This window comes from Pangasianodon hypophthalmus, chromosome 6 (genome assembly GCF_027358585.1).
Source record: "Pangasianodon hypophthalmus isolate fPanHyp1 chromosome 6, fPanHyp1.pri, whole genome shotgun sequence".
Taxonomy (NCBI): Eukaryota; Metazoa; Chordata; class Actinopteri; order Siluriformes; family Pangasiidae; genus Pangasianodon; species Pangasianodon hypophthalmus.
This window is the reverse complement of record NC_069715.1, coordinates 21656694-21670974: the sequence shown is the minus strand read 5'-3', so window position 1 is coordinate 21670974 and position 14281 is coordinate 21656694. Positions and strand designations below refer to the sequence as shown.

Here is a 14281-nt window from a genome sequence, read left to right as displayed (position 1 = left end):
TGAGTTTCTCTCATGATGAATCTCCCGTCTATAAATCAAGTGACCCAAACGTTTGGGAGCCCCCGTTTCACCTGGTGCAGCATGGCACATAAGTAGTTGAAAGCAGATATTGTTTAGAATAGGCCTGTGCTGAAATAGCAGTATGATGATCTACAGTGTTACTGACACTGAAAATCTGACATCATATTATTATTCAGTATAATTAAAGCAGTATAGATAGTGACGTAATGAGAAAACGCCATTTTCAAAGCTGGTGTTCGTTATAGGTGTTTAACCCTTTCACGTCTTTAGGTATTTTTGCTGTACACTGAATTTTGTTTAGCACCAGTGCACTTTACTAAGGGAGTTATGGTTTGAATTTTTATGGTTTGGTTTTATTCGACCAATTGTGCTGAAAATTACAGGAAAAAAATTGATATGAAATCTTTGCACATTTTTTTAAATATGTAACAAAAAACAGAAGGAAACAAAAAGCGCAAATCTTCTGATTGTTTGTCTTTCTTAGAGCGATATCTTTGAAAACAGCCTTTTCGAAATAAAATCTCTGTGAAACTGTTTACATTGTCAGTATTTATCCCACTGTTGTTATAAGCTGAAACAGATTCTAGCTGTGAGGAAATGCAGCGATTAGAGCAGGAAAAAATCTAATTTGTGTGGTAATGTGCAATGCTTCTGAGTAAAAAAAAAAAAATTAGATTAATTAAATGAACGTGTTTCAAAAAAATACATACGAATACTTTTTAAGCATCTGTTGGGACTGAACTGGTGCTTGGTACTGAAAAGATGTTCTAACCCTTTGGCTGTTTTTCTGTTGTTCCACCCAGATTTACACATGAACAGGTCTATAGAGTCTCCGCTAGCTGTGGTTCCGTTGGAAAGGGTTAAGTTTGCTGAAACGGTTAAATAAGTCAGCGTGGAGTGTTGTCTCTCTGGCCGTGCTCTGTTTAGCTCTGTCTGTTTGATGGATCCCGTTCTCCTCTCAGGCTGTGTGCACTTCCCTAAATGGAGCTAGCAGAATCACACAGTCATCAGCTTGAACAGACGCAGATAGAAACGCCGTTATTTGTTTTTCAGTTTGCTGAAGTTTCACCTGCTCTTCATATTCTGTTATATTTCACGACTCACCAACACATTTACATACTAGTTACGACTTTCAGTGCATAAATAAAACGTCGCTAGGTTTTCTGAAGTGGTTTTGTGCAGCAGAATGAATGACACTTCTGTGTCTCACAACATTCCCCTGTCACTAATGATGTCATCGATCATCGTGCAGGTTACTTTACTTCCTGAGCAAGTCTGGACCTGAGTACGAGTTGCATTCACATTCATGGGAATCACGGCACAGTTCCAGTGCAGCCGAGCTCAGACCACCTCCTACAGGTAGTCTCGGGTTCGGTACCGCTGTGTGCTTCCTGGTCCGCATGACAGCTTTCACATTACCAATTTCTCATGCAAACTCGTGCTCTGTTTCGGACTAAACTACCAGTGTGAAAGCCCCCTGAATGTGTCCGTATGCTGTAACACTTTACACAACCTTGTGTTTAATAATGTCAGTTCTTAACAGGATATTGATCATAACTACAGTTCATCTTCCTCACAAAATGTGAGCTTCTTGTGTTTTGCAACCCTGACAACCTTCACACTTTTTTTTCTTTCTTTTTTTTTTTTGTTAGAGGTCTGCATTTTACTCATAAATACGCCAAATGCGCATCTTCTTTTTCCTCCAAATAAAAACAGCAGATGAGCTGTAATGGAAACTGGATTGATTTCCAATTGCATAGGTGATTTGAACTCTCCAGTATTAACTCACACCCACTGGAAGCCCCGCCCCCCTCCCCACATCTCATTAACGCATACGTGTTTTGCAAAGGAACTACACTTTTTAACATCAATCAAACATACACCAGAAAAGCTATCTTCCCAGTAATATGCCAGATAAACTAATCAACATATAAATGTAGAATGACTGACAGTCACGTTGTTGTTTCGAGCACGCTGATATTATCTAAAGCCCCGCCCCCCCTCCTCCCATCTCACTTTAGTAACGTTTCAGCCAGTGCTTTCAACAAGACTCAGTTTTCTTGCTTGAAAGATGAGCAGTAGAGCTCCACTGCTCTCTGTCAGGATAAACAGAGAATGTTTGGTGTTCATTAATGTGAAATAAAAATGTACTTAGCTTACATTATTCATCAAAAGAGGAGATCATTTATTCCCGCAGTAGGCAAGACAGGCCAGGCCATCGTCTCCGACTTCAAATATAATATTTACACATCATCTTAGTTTTCTGAAGGAAATCATAAAGACTGTGTATAATTCCTATATTACGTTACATACCATATGACTAAGACAAAAATAAACTGTAAAAAAAAAAAAGGTTGTGATAAGTATAATGTTCTTTTCATTTAAGATTTTAACATCTTTAGCATATTAAACAGGGATTTATTTCAAAATATTGTGATTATATAAGTGAAGATTGGGGGAAAGATTTTCCATTTGTGGTCATCATTCTGTAGTTCTTTCAGATTCCCAAATTCAGAAGTGTGTGTGTGTTTGTTTAAGGAGGAGGACTGGTTATGCATACTTGTACAATAAATATGTGCGCCTTCTTCATAAATCATTGTGAAGTCTTTGTTCGACTTAAAATTAGATTTTGCTGCAGGCAGGACTCAAAACAAGCATCTGTCTCTGCCAGAGTGAAGTTAAAAACGGCCTAGGAAAGTTTAAAATACATTTCTCTCTCCCTCTCTCTCTCTCTCCCTCTCTCTCTCTCTCTCTCTCTCTCTCTCATTTTCTTTATTTTCTTTGTTCATTTTTTTAAGGAGAAAACAGACCACAACTAAATCTCAGTGTTGTTTTACAAGAGGGGTAAATATCACACAACACCTTTAAAACCTTCTCACAAGCCTTTTGTGTCCTGGAATGTTGTGACCTCAGTCTTTACACTGAATGTGATGGTATAAGCAGACACACACACACACACACACACACACACACACACACACACACACACACAAAGGCTGGTTTGTTGGAACTGCAGCAGTAGGTTAATGCCAGATGTGAATTTAAATAGCAGGCTTAAAGTGAGCTGCAGCATCTAGGCCTACACTACAGCTAGATTTGAGAGAAAACCTGAAATGAACAGAGTTCTAGAATATATAAAATCCCAGGCAACCAGGAAGTGCTCTAGAACACTTTACTGAGAAGTGTCTTAAAATGCTTAACAGGATGTATTCTAGATCCCTTAACCAGGAAGTGCTCTAGAATACTTGAGTGTCTTAAAATCTCTCAAAATAATTTCTCAAACTGCCAATTTAGAATGTATGTCCATGTTTTATATGGTGGATCTTACCATAATAATATGAAACGGTCGATCTCTCGTCATAGAAATGTGAGCACCCCTGTTCTACAGCATTTTACCAGAGAGTGTCTTAAAATGTGTAACAAGGACGTGTTCTAGATCCCTTAGCCAAGAAGTGTTTGAGAGCATAACCAGGAAGTGTTCTAAAAGATTTTCTAGAATGCTCACCCTGGAAATACCATGCAGTGTTCTATAATGCTTAACTAGGAAGTGTTCTAGAACACACAACCAGAACGTGTTCTGGAAGCCTCAGTCAGGAAGCGTTCTGGAAGCCTCAGTCAGGAAGCGTTCTAGAAGCCTCAGTCAGGAAGTGTTCTGGAAGCCTCAGTCAGGAAGCGTTCTGGAAGCCTCAGTCAGGATGTGTTCTGGAAGCCTCAGTCAGGATGTGTTCTGGAAGCCTCAGTCAGGATGTGTTCTGGAAGCCTCAGTCAGGAAGCGTTCTGGAAGCCTCAGTCAGGAAGCGTTCTGGAAGCCTCAGTCAGGATGTGTTCTGGAAGCCTCAGTCAGGATGTGTTCTGGAAGCCTCAGTCAGGATGTGTTCTGGAAGCCTCAGTCAGGATGTGTTCTGGAAGCCTCAGTCAGGATGTGTTCTGGAAGCCTCAGTCAGGATGTGTTCTGGAAGCCTCAGTCAGGATGTGTTCTGGAAGCCTCAGTCAGGAAATATTTAAATCTGTAACCAGGAAGTGTTGTATAATGTTTTCATTATTTTAGAGTTACTAAAATAATGGTCTGATTTAATGAGATTTAATGAGGGCTGTGTTGAAAAGATCACTAATACAGTAGTGTAATGCAGGATGGACAGAAACATAATTTACCCAGAAGCCACTGCATGTCGACACTGTTCCTTTAAAAAATGAAAATGGAAGCCAAACAAATTTGACTTCCATTTTCATTTTTGAAAGGAACATTGTCAAAGTGCAGTGGCTTCTGGGTAAATTTGAAGTTGAAGGGTAAGTTATGAAGGTTCATATTTCAGAAATGTAACAAAAAATCTTGTCTGTTTAAATTCGTGGCACTGAAAACAGGAAACAGTGATGGACAGGATGGACACATATAATGGAGCATGTAGTAAATTTTATCTGGCTTTTGTGTTTCCATATGAGCAGGTTTTTCTCCTGTGAATGATTTGTTGAAAGCAGAGTAAACCTGTGTGTGTGTGTGCGTGTGTGTGTGCGTGTGTGTGTGCGTGTGTGTGTGCGTGTGTGTGTGCGTGTGTGTGTGCGTGTGTGTGTGCGTGTGTGTGTGTGCGTGTGTGTGTGCGTGTGTGCGCGTGTGCGCGTGTGCGTGCGCGTGTGCGCGTGTGCGCGTGTGTGCGCGTGTGCGTGTGTGTGTGTGTGCGTGCGCGCGCGCCTGTGCGCTGACCCTCTTTTGAAGGGGCCATGCTGATAGGCGAGCTGCTCTTTAGTAACTATATCCTTTTTGTTTCTTACCTGCTGAACATCTGCTGGGTGAACATTAGCATCCTAAATGTTTCATGATCTTATGCTGTGTGTGTGTGTGTGTGTGTGTGTGTGTGTGTGTGAGCATGAGTATTAGCTATGATATTAAATACATCTGACCTCTCATTGCTTTAGCAAAGGCCTATAGACATTAATTTTGTTTGAGGTGTTGTGTAAATAGCTTCCAGTTATGTGAATGTTATTACAGGATTTAAGATCTTTTTCTTTAAATCAGTCACTAGATGTGTTAAAAGGCTGGGTACGTTATAGTTATATTATGGTGATATTTACGTGATATAGAAAAAAGTCTGTTGTGGTTATACTGCTGCATCTTGTGGTCTTGCATTGCAGTATTTTAAATAACCAAACAAGCACAACATAATGGAACATTGAATTTTAGACATTCATATTCTTTTTTTTTTTTTTTTTTTTTCTTTTTTTTTCCCCTCCCCTAATTTTTTTTTAATGTAAACATGATGAAAGTTCTGGAGGGGGTTTTCCTCATGATGGTTGTAGTGTTAGCTTATTTTTGTTATGGTGTAATGTCACCTGAAAAAGTTCGCACTCTTGAACAAATCGAATTGGGAAAAGTCGGTCAAATCAAGATCCGGTTTGAATGGAGAAGAAAAAAAAACTATAAAAGATATAGGATTAAAAACCAATATAGCTGTGGAAAATCAATGCACACTCCTGACAGAGAGAGAGAGAGAGAGAGAGAGAGATACACTTAACTCTTTTGATTCAGTGAAAGCTCAGCAGGAAATCTTGACAGACGCACTGCTATATGCAAACCTTGCAACATTGCCTTAAAATACGCTGACAGGACCACCAGCCTTCCTACAAACATGCGAGTAAATGTTAACCAAATGTTAAATACATCAGTACATCATGCTAAATTTAAATGAAATGAAATGTATTGGCACTGACTTGAATCAAATCGTATTGGCAGTGAATCGAATAGAATCATGTTGGATCAATAGTGGATTGATCAAGTCTATTGAATTGTTACGTGTTTAGCTGTATTGTTTTTGTATCCTATAATACACTATATGGCCAAAAGGTTGTGGACACCTGAACATCCTATTCCAAATTTATTCAGTTTTGCAGTTACAATAACCTCCATTCTTCTGGGAAGGCGTTCCACTAGACTTTAGAGCGTGACTGTGGGGATTTGTGCTCATTCAGCCACAAGAGCATTAGTGAGATCAGGCACTGATGTCAGGGGAGGAGGTCTGGGGTGCAGTCAGTGTTCCAGTTCATCCCGAAGGTGTTCAGTGGGGTTGAGGTCAGGGCTCTGTGCAGACCACTCGAGTTCTTCCACTCCAACCTTAACACACCATGTCTTCACGGAGCTCTCTTTGTACACAGGGGCATTGTCATGATGGAACATGTTTGGGCCTCTTCGTTCCAGTGAAGGGAAATTGTAATACCACAGCATACAAACACATCCTATACGATTCTGTGCTTCCAACTTTGTGGCAACAGTTTGGGGAAGAACCACATATGGGTGTGATGTTCAGCTGTCCATGTACTTTTGGCCATATAGTGTATGTCGTACTGAGATGTCTGTTGTGTCACCTGAAAGAGGGAGAGTCTCTCCTCTTATTTACACATGACTTTATTTTTTATTTGAAAATTAATCAAGACTACGGGTATGACTCAATTAGGTGGTTATATGAGTATCTGATTATTCGACTACCCATGCTCAGTTTTGATTTGTATGGTACGTTTTTTTTTAAATAAAGGTAATTTTAAAGTAGCTCAATTCAAGCCATCAGTTACATACATTTCAATGATAAATAGCAGTTTAAGATAGGGGGGAATAAATATATAAATATATAAATATATATATATATATATATATATATATATATATATATATATATATATATATATATATATATATATATATATATATATATATACACACCTCCATTCAGTTCACGTTACATTACCAAGCTAAGTTTAACTACGGTGATGACTTCTGGCTTTATGGTGATGACTTCAGTACCCTCACCCTGCTTGTCTGAAAATACTGAAATGGATCCCCATCACGACATGGACCTGATACCTAAGATCCAGTAGGGAAATGAGAGATGAGTCGAGGCTCACAGTGAAACCGCATGGCTAACACGATCACACACTGTCTCTTCCACTGCAAGATAAGGAGGCGAACAGTACAAGTCAGAGTTATTAAGATGCATGAAGAGAATCTGAAGAGATTCCTGATATGAATTTAAGTGTAACGTGGAGAAAGGAAACATAAAGACCTATTGTCAAGGCTCATTTACATTCAGCAGAAGCCTCTGTCCTGTGTCTGCCTCATATGAACTCGAAATTTTTTACTCTGTTTTTAGTGACCTTTTCAGTCATTCATGTGGTGTAGCATCAGTGTAGTGATTTCTGCTGGATTCTTCTTTACAGTTTTTGTGTGTGTGTTTTTTTTTTTTAAATCTGTATTTAAACTTGAATGCGCAGTTGCCATGCACATGTTGTAACCAATATTTATAGATTTATGCCACTTGGTTTCTCATGGACAGGGCCTAAGCGACAATTTACTGTGGGGCCTCATCCACACCAATCATATACGCAAGAATGAACAAAATTAATGCTTGATTATCTTGGAGTCAAAAGGCTACTGACATTTGGCCTCAAGTAGTAACGAGCTAGCAGCTTAACACCTAACACTTCATACTCCAGAGACTAGCTAGCTTTTTTCAATTACACCACCAAACTGTTGCCACAAAGTTGGAACTAAGGCAGTGCCCCGTGCACAAAGCGAGCTCCATGAAGACATGGTTTTCCAAGGTTTGAGTGGAAGAACTCGAGTGTCCTGCACAGAGCCCTGACCTCAACCCCACTGAACACCTTTGGGATGAACTGGAGTGCTGACTGCACCCCAGACCTCCTCACCCGACACCAGTGCCTGATCTCTCTAATGCTCTTGTAGCTGAATGAACACAAATCCCCACAATCATACTTCAAAATCTAGTGGAAAGCCTTCCCAGAAGAGTGGAGGTTATTATAACAGCAAAGAAGGGACTACATCTGGAATGGGATGTTCAAAAAGCACATACGAGTGTGATGGTCAGGTGTCCACAAACCTTTGGCCATTTAGAGTAGATATGAAATTTTCATGATTGCCGCTTCTTCATGATCTTATGTGAATCTAACTGCATTTAGTCAGTTAGATTGTAGTTTCTAGCCTTTTCACACCACAATAGCCTGGTAACATTTCTTCCATTTGTAATCTTTATTTTTGCACAATTTCCTGTTGATTTTACTGACTTATATCCTTTTGATTCTCATTCTTTAATCATGCTGTCAGGCTGAGCTGCTTCTGCACTCCTTTTTTTTTTTTTTTTTTATCTTCAGAGCTCATGACTGTTAACCGCCTACTGTGTGACGTAAAAGCCCACCCAGGAAGCGTGAGTCACAGGGAATGTTGTAAGGCTGAGAGCCTCGGGTTTACCGTGTGTGTTTTAAACAAACAGTCCAGCACCTGTTTTTCCATGAGCTCTCTATCCTGTTCCATTGATTTTAATTATCCTGTGTGTGTGTGTTTTCTGCTCCGTCCGTCGTATCTCATCTGTATGTGCATCACGGAGAGATGATTAGTGCAGTCTGCTTTATTATCATGAATTACTGCCCAGTTTAGAACCACTGTTCTTGTTGAGGCTAAACAAAGCTTGATCTCTTCAGCTGGCAACTGTAAATTAAATGGGTACTTATTCTCGTGTTTTAAGATGTAGAAGTCGTCACTCGGCAGGTTGACTAAGAGGTTTCTCGTTTCTATTTACATCCGGTTGTTAGGACGCTCTTATCCGATGGTGTAAAACATGCAAACGATTGCGTAAAAAGTGATTAAAAAAAAAAAAAGTACATGGAGAATCTAGGCAATGACCTAAAGGACAGCTCGATAAAATGCAAGAAGAATGTTCAGAGATATTCAGTAACAGTTATAGTAGTGCAGAAAAGGTTTCATTTTCATTTATCAAAGATTTCAAGTGAATAGTTGGTTGTATGTAGGGATCTGTACATGGTTATGAGCGCCAGTAAATAAATTTTAATATTGAAATTGCTGTTCAGTTGTTCATTATGCAGAATGAGTAAGAAATGATGGCAATATTGTGATGACAGGAGAAGCACTGTCACGGCATGGGAGTGCCATCAGAATTGAAAAGTCTCAGCGTTATTTTACTCTCACGCAGATGATCGGATACGAAGCTTCCAGGACAAGACATTAAGTATTTCCAAAACGTATTTGTTAAAAGATGTAAACTACAATGGACAATTCACGTACCTCAGATTTATAGATTAAGCTCATTTTAAACTGAGTTGCTCTGTGGCTTTATTTATTTATTTTTTCTAACCTGGTGCTGCTCTAGAATGGAGCATTCATTATGTTTACAAATACAGATTATTATAAACATGTGTTATCACTGTGAGCACATAAATAAAAAAACATTAAAAAAACAAAAATAAAATAAATACAGCCTGATGAGAAACAGAGTTACTGTAATCACCAAAAAAGTGGATAATTTTCCTATACCGGAATGTCCCAAAGTGTGTTATTCATCTTATAGCACAGCAATTACAATTCTTAACTTACTAATTAATAACACATTCTTTTTTTTTTTTTTTTTTTTTTTTTTTTATATATAAAAGAGACAAGTTAGTTCTTGTTGTCTCTACTTTGAAAACACTCATCGTCTCACCAGCCTCTCTTGTTTTCACTCTCATGAAGTTTATAAGACAGAATACGCAGCTTGTCATGCTACCAAGAAACTGGAAATCGTGACGCCCGCCATCATGAAGACTTTACTGTGGTGGAAAACCAAGCTCTGACCCACAGACTCCTTCCATAAATATTAAATGAACCACTAGATGTAAAAACGTCACCATACAAACAATTATACATTTTTCTTTGTTAAATAACAAAACATTATTTTAATTTTTTTTTTTTTTTTTATTAGTCTTCGAATATGTGAAGCGTCCACGGTACACATCCCGGTCAATAAGTTGTTACTGTAGGAATGATAACATTAAAGCAACATTAAACCTTTCTCCCAGGCGAAACTGACTTATCGGACATTTTCAATCAGTATAAACAAATGAGTTATTTTATCACCACAAGTCTGTTATAAGATTAGCCAGGACACTGTTGGGTTTCTGTGTCTAGAGTATCATGACTCTGTATGTAGCTGCTGGTGAGCGGGGCAATGGGAAATGGGAGAGGTGTGAGCCCCCCTGCTGGATAAACAGTTCACGATAACACTGGTACAGAGATAAAATGGATAAAGTTTTTAGATAGTAAAACACTGTATAGAGCTACCACAATAAAATTATAATATTTAAGTCTAGTAGGTTAGGTTACAAAAAAAAAAAGAAAAGAAAAAATTATGAAAAACTGCAAATTCTTAAAGTATCTACTTTCATATGAGACATGAACCACTACTGTGGTGTGTGATATCACAAATAAATTCAATGCCGAACAGGCGGAAATTGCATTTTTTTTTTTTTGTTGATAGTTAATAGAAATCATTTTAATTACAGGCAGAACTACTGTCTGAAATTCTGTTATTGAAAACGAATCCACACTCCTGATTTGAGAATTCAGCCGTGCTGTGGTCTAAAGCTCTTTAATCCAATGAGATTTTCGCTTCTACGCTCCAGTTCGAACTTCAACAAAGTTTGAATTGCAGCCGACGCCAGAACTCACATTGCTACAGCAGGGTACAGGCTCAAATACTGAGCTGGCATTCAGTACATCTTTTCCTGAGTGTTCTGAGGTTAATCACAACGTCGAAAAACTGTATTACAGCACACTAACAGACCCCACTTCCCAACAAAAGCTTAACCAAACATCCGTTCCTTACAATCTGTGAATATTTAAAGCAGAGGATGCTTCTCAGTTGATCTTGATCTGTCTGTGCATCAGAATAAACGATGGTAAAAAGCACAACGTGAATTTCACTCACATCACCTGTACTTACTTGAGTTTTACCCAACAAACGCTCTGTCAGTGTTTTGCTTCACTTCGACTGAATGATATGAAAACAACAGACTGTCATTTTTCTTGTTTTATTTTAGCGGTTTGATAGCAACGATTGTTACGATAATGGATATGATAGTTGCCATGGTTATATTGCGACATTGTTCAGCCGTATTCATCACTGATTTCGATCTGTGATACATTTTTGACCTGATCTACTGCATATCAGAGCCATATTAGAATAAGAAAATGACACACCTTCCACCCAATCCGTATTTACTCTGCCAGTGGTGTACATCATGATACTCGACACATTCATTAATATTGTACTGGAAGTTTTAAAATGCAGTCAGGAGATCGGAAGATAAACTGATCTCAGAGCTAACCTACTTTGCAGGCGTATATAAATACTTTTGGATACTTAAATCCCTTTGCTGTAGCTAGGCTAGACAGTCTTCTTGAATCTTAAGCAGCTTTCATTGTCTCTTGATTGCTTTGTATGTCTGTAGTGTGTAAGGACTTTGAGCGCGTCACATTTTTGCCTCCTCAGGCACATTTGCTTATTCTGCTTTCTGCTGATAAGACTGTAACGACCCACTTGGCTGTTTACTGTCTGAGATAAAAGACAGCTGTGTGCTCTGTCAGCAAAGAATCAGTGTTTTGTAAAATTAGTAGTCTGCAAGGGCAGTTTGCAGAAGCAGTGAGGTTTTCCTGAGTGTCTTCGGTTACGCTGTGCAATCAGGAGGAATGCACATTCCACATTATAGTCTCCTCTGTAATTACGTCTTCTCCCGCCTACTCTTTCTCCTGCCATTGGCTGAGGAGATATGACTGGCATCGAGGTCTAGCAGTGGAAGAATAGCGGTATGAAAACCCTTGTATGACTTGATGAACTTCAACTTTGAGGCGATTGAAGAATTATTGCTAAATAGATTTGGGCATTTACAAGACGTTCTCATTCAAAATGAATTACAAAGGAGGCAAAATCCAGTGCACAGAGCTGAGCAGCTGAGGACAAAGAGACTAGAGACTTAATGCTGTAGGCAATTCAGGCATCGTCGGCTATAGGCTACAGTGACCAGAAATAGATCTGCATTAATGCTGGAGCTACAAAAAGCAGCAACACGCTGGCAAAACAAAGCAGCCGAAGAAGCCCTTTATGTATTAGAAGATAAACTAATCCCAGAAGAGTTTTACTCTTGTAACACAAGCTGGAACAGATGATCTAGCTCTGGAGAAAAAAAAAAAAGATCAAAACAGTTAGCAGACGTCTTTGAAAACACACAAGTGAAATTCCTGAAAAGTGAACATGATTTGCGTCTTGTGTCAGTAGTTCATGCCAGAGTCTAGACAAAACTATTTTGTTTTCAACAGTGTCTCCCAAAACGGTGGGTTGAAATTACGTCTCCATGAAGAAGCACTGCTATCAAAATGCATCACTGTGCTCGTAATAAAGAGAATAAAAATTCAGCTCCCATAGTTTACACCTGTAAAGCCTCCCAAATAAATATTTACCAGTAGACTTGAGCTGCCTCGTGTTAGCATCTGGTAACCAGTCATTTAGACTTCCAACCAACCAGCCATTAAAAAACTGCATTACATGCTGGATTAAAATACATGAAGTCAAAAGGTATATAGTTTACTGGTACTGCTTCAAAAAAAAAAAAAAAAAAAAAAAAAAAAAAGTGCGACCTTGCTACTGAAAAATGTAATTAAACTAAAAGTTTTTCTGTTTGTGGTCTCGTTTATTAACCGTGTGTACACATAGTTTTATGGGCAAACTGTGCCTGTGCATGAGACGATACCCTAAAGCCACGATACAGGCTTCTCGAGATGATATTGACACAAACAATATATTACATTTTAATACATTTATTTTGTAATGACAACAAATTTGTATTGTAAGAAAAATAGATCAGGATTTATAATTAAAGGTGTAATTTTCCCCTATTATTAACAATTTTTTTTCCCATTGTCATAAAATTATTTCATGGCAATGTTATTAGTATGGAAAGACGGTGGGTTGTGCCTTAAATGATTAAATAACGTTCAGTTTTTTAACTTTACCAAAAGATTGATAAATTAGGCTTTCTCAGAAATAAGGAAAAAAAAAAAAATATATATATATATATATATATATATATATATATATATATATATATACACCCTGTGTGTGTGTAGATATATAGATATATATAGATATAAAGATGTGAAAAGACCTTTTTGTACAAAGACTTGATAATAAATTTCGCCTTTAATTTTCACCACATGGTTGTGTGTCTTTATCTGGTCGATTAAAACAATGGTACAGTGAAACTATGATATTTATAGATTATGTTAACATACTATGAAAATCTCAAACTGTTCATCGACAGGAATTAAACTCACCTGATGATAGAATGAACACTCTTACTGTTGCACCACTCAGGAATCTTTTAAGCTAAATCTCTGTTGGGGATTGCATATGTTTTACTAGAGCTGAAGGTAATTCATTACCCATTATGTCTAGTGGCTACATATTTTAAAAAAGACCAAATGCCTGAACTCTCTGACATCTTGAAACGTCTGAAGATTTTTAAGCAGCGCTTGTAATCCCTCGGATGATGGAATTGCCTGACACAGCTGGCGGCAGGCCGCATTTGCACAAACTTTTTTGTGCTGTATTTGTGATGTATTACCATTAGATTTGCAGACATACATGCTGCTCATATTGCATTATGGGTAATTCTTGTCCTGTCTCTTAAAATGCTAACGATAACTAGAAAGGAATTGTGGTTTTTGGAGGAACGAGGCTCATTTGTTTCCGACTTCCACTGACATCTACTGAGAGATCTGAAGAAGGAGGAAGGAAGCCATTTAAAGTAATGGGATGCAGTGAGTGTAATCAGTAGTAGTCCAATACCTCTGTTTCCTCCAGACCTACAATAGATTAGCACACACAAACACACACACACACACACACACACACACAGCCATCTTTTCATGCATTCTGGGCTCAGGTTCTTGAATATTTGCCCTGAGCAGTAAAATCTAATGTTTCTGAAATGTATTTGAGCAGCTTCCATTAAGATGAAAGGACAGAAATTCTGTTCATACTGTTAATTTCGTTAATATATGGCCAATAATGTGCTTTGACATTTCTGCTTTAAGAAAAGCAGAAATGTCAAAGCACATTATTGTTTACCCAAACAATGTGGGAATGTTTTTTATTTAGGCTACTTTCTAACCTTGCCTTGGTTTGTATGCCTGCAAAGCTCGTGTCTGGTAGGGAGCAAGTTTAACAAATGCAGTGGTAAATACAGTCAGGCTGCCTAAAGATGCCCAAACCCTCGCTAGCTAAGTGTGATTTTTCTCGTGATTTTGGATAGCTACGTCCCATAGCGAAATGGAAATGGTCAAAATGTACGCGATGCTCTTGTGCCATTACATCATCATCAAAACACAGAAGAGCACTTACACACACCGTACAGATGACAACGGACAAAGGTT

The 14281-nt window shown here is 38.4% G+C and overlaps 1 protein-coding gene across 13 annotated transcripts in view; it reads left to right on the top strand.

Annotated features, from left to right (window-relative positions):
* Nucleotides 1–14281, top strand: part of ppfia1 (PTPRF interacting protein alpha 1) — an 80093-nt gene that overhangs the window by 22202 nt on the left and 43610 nt on the right. The gene's annotated exons all lie outside the window — the stretch shown is intronic.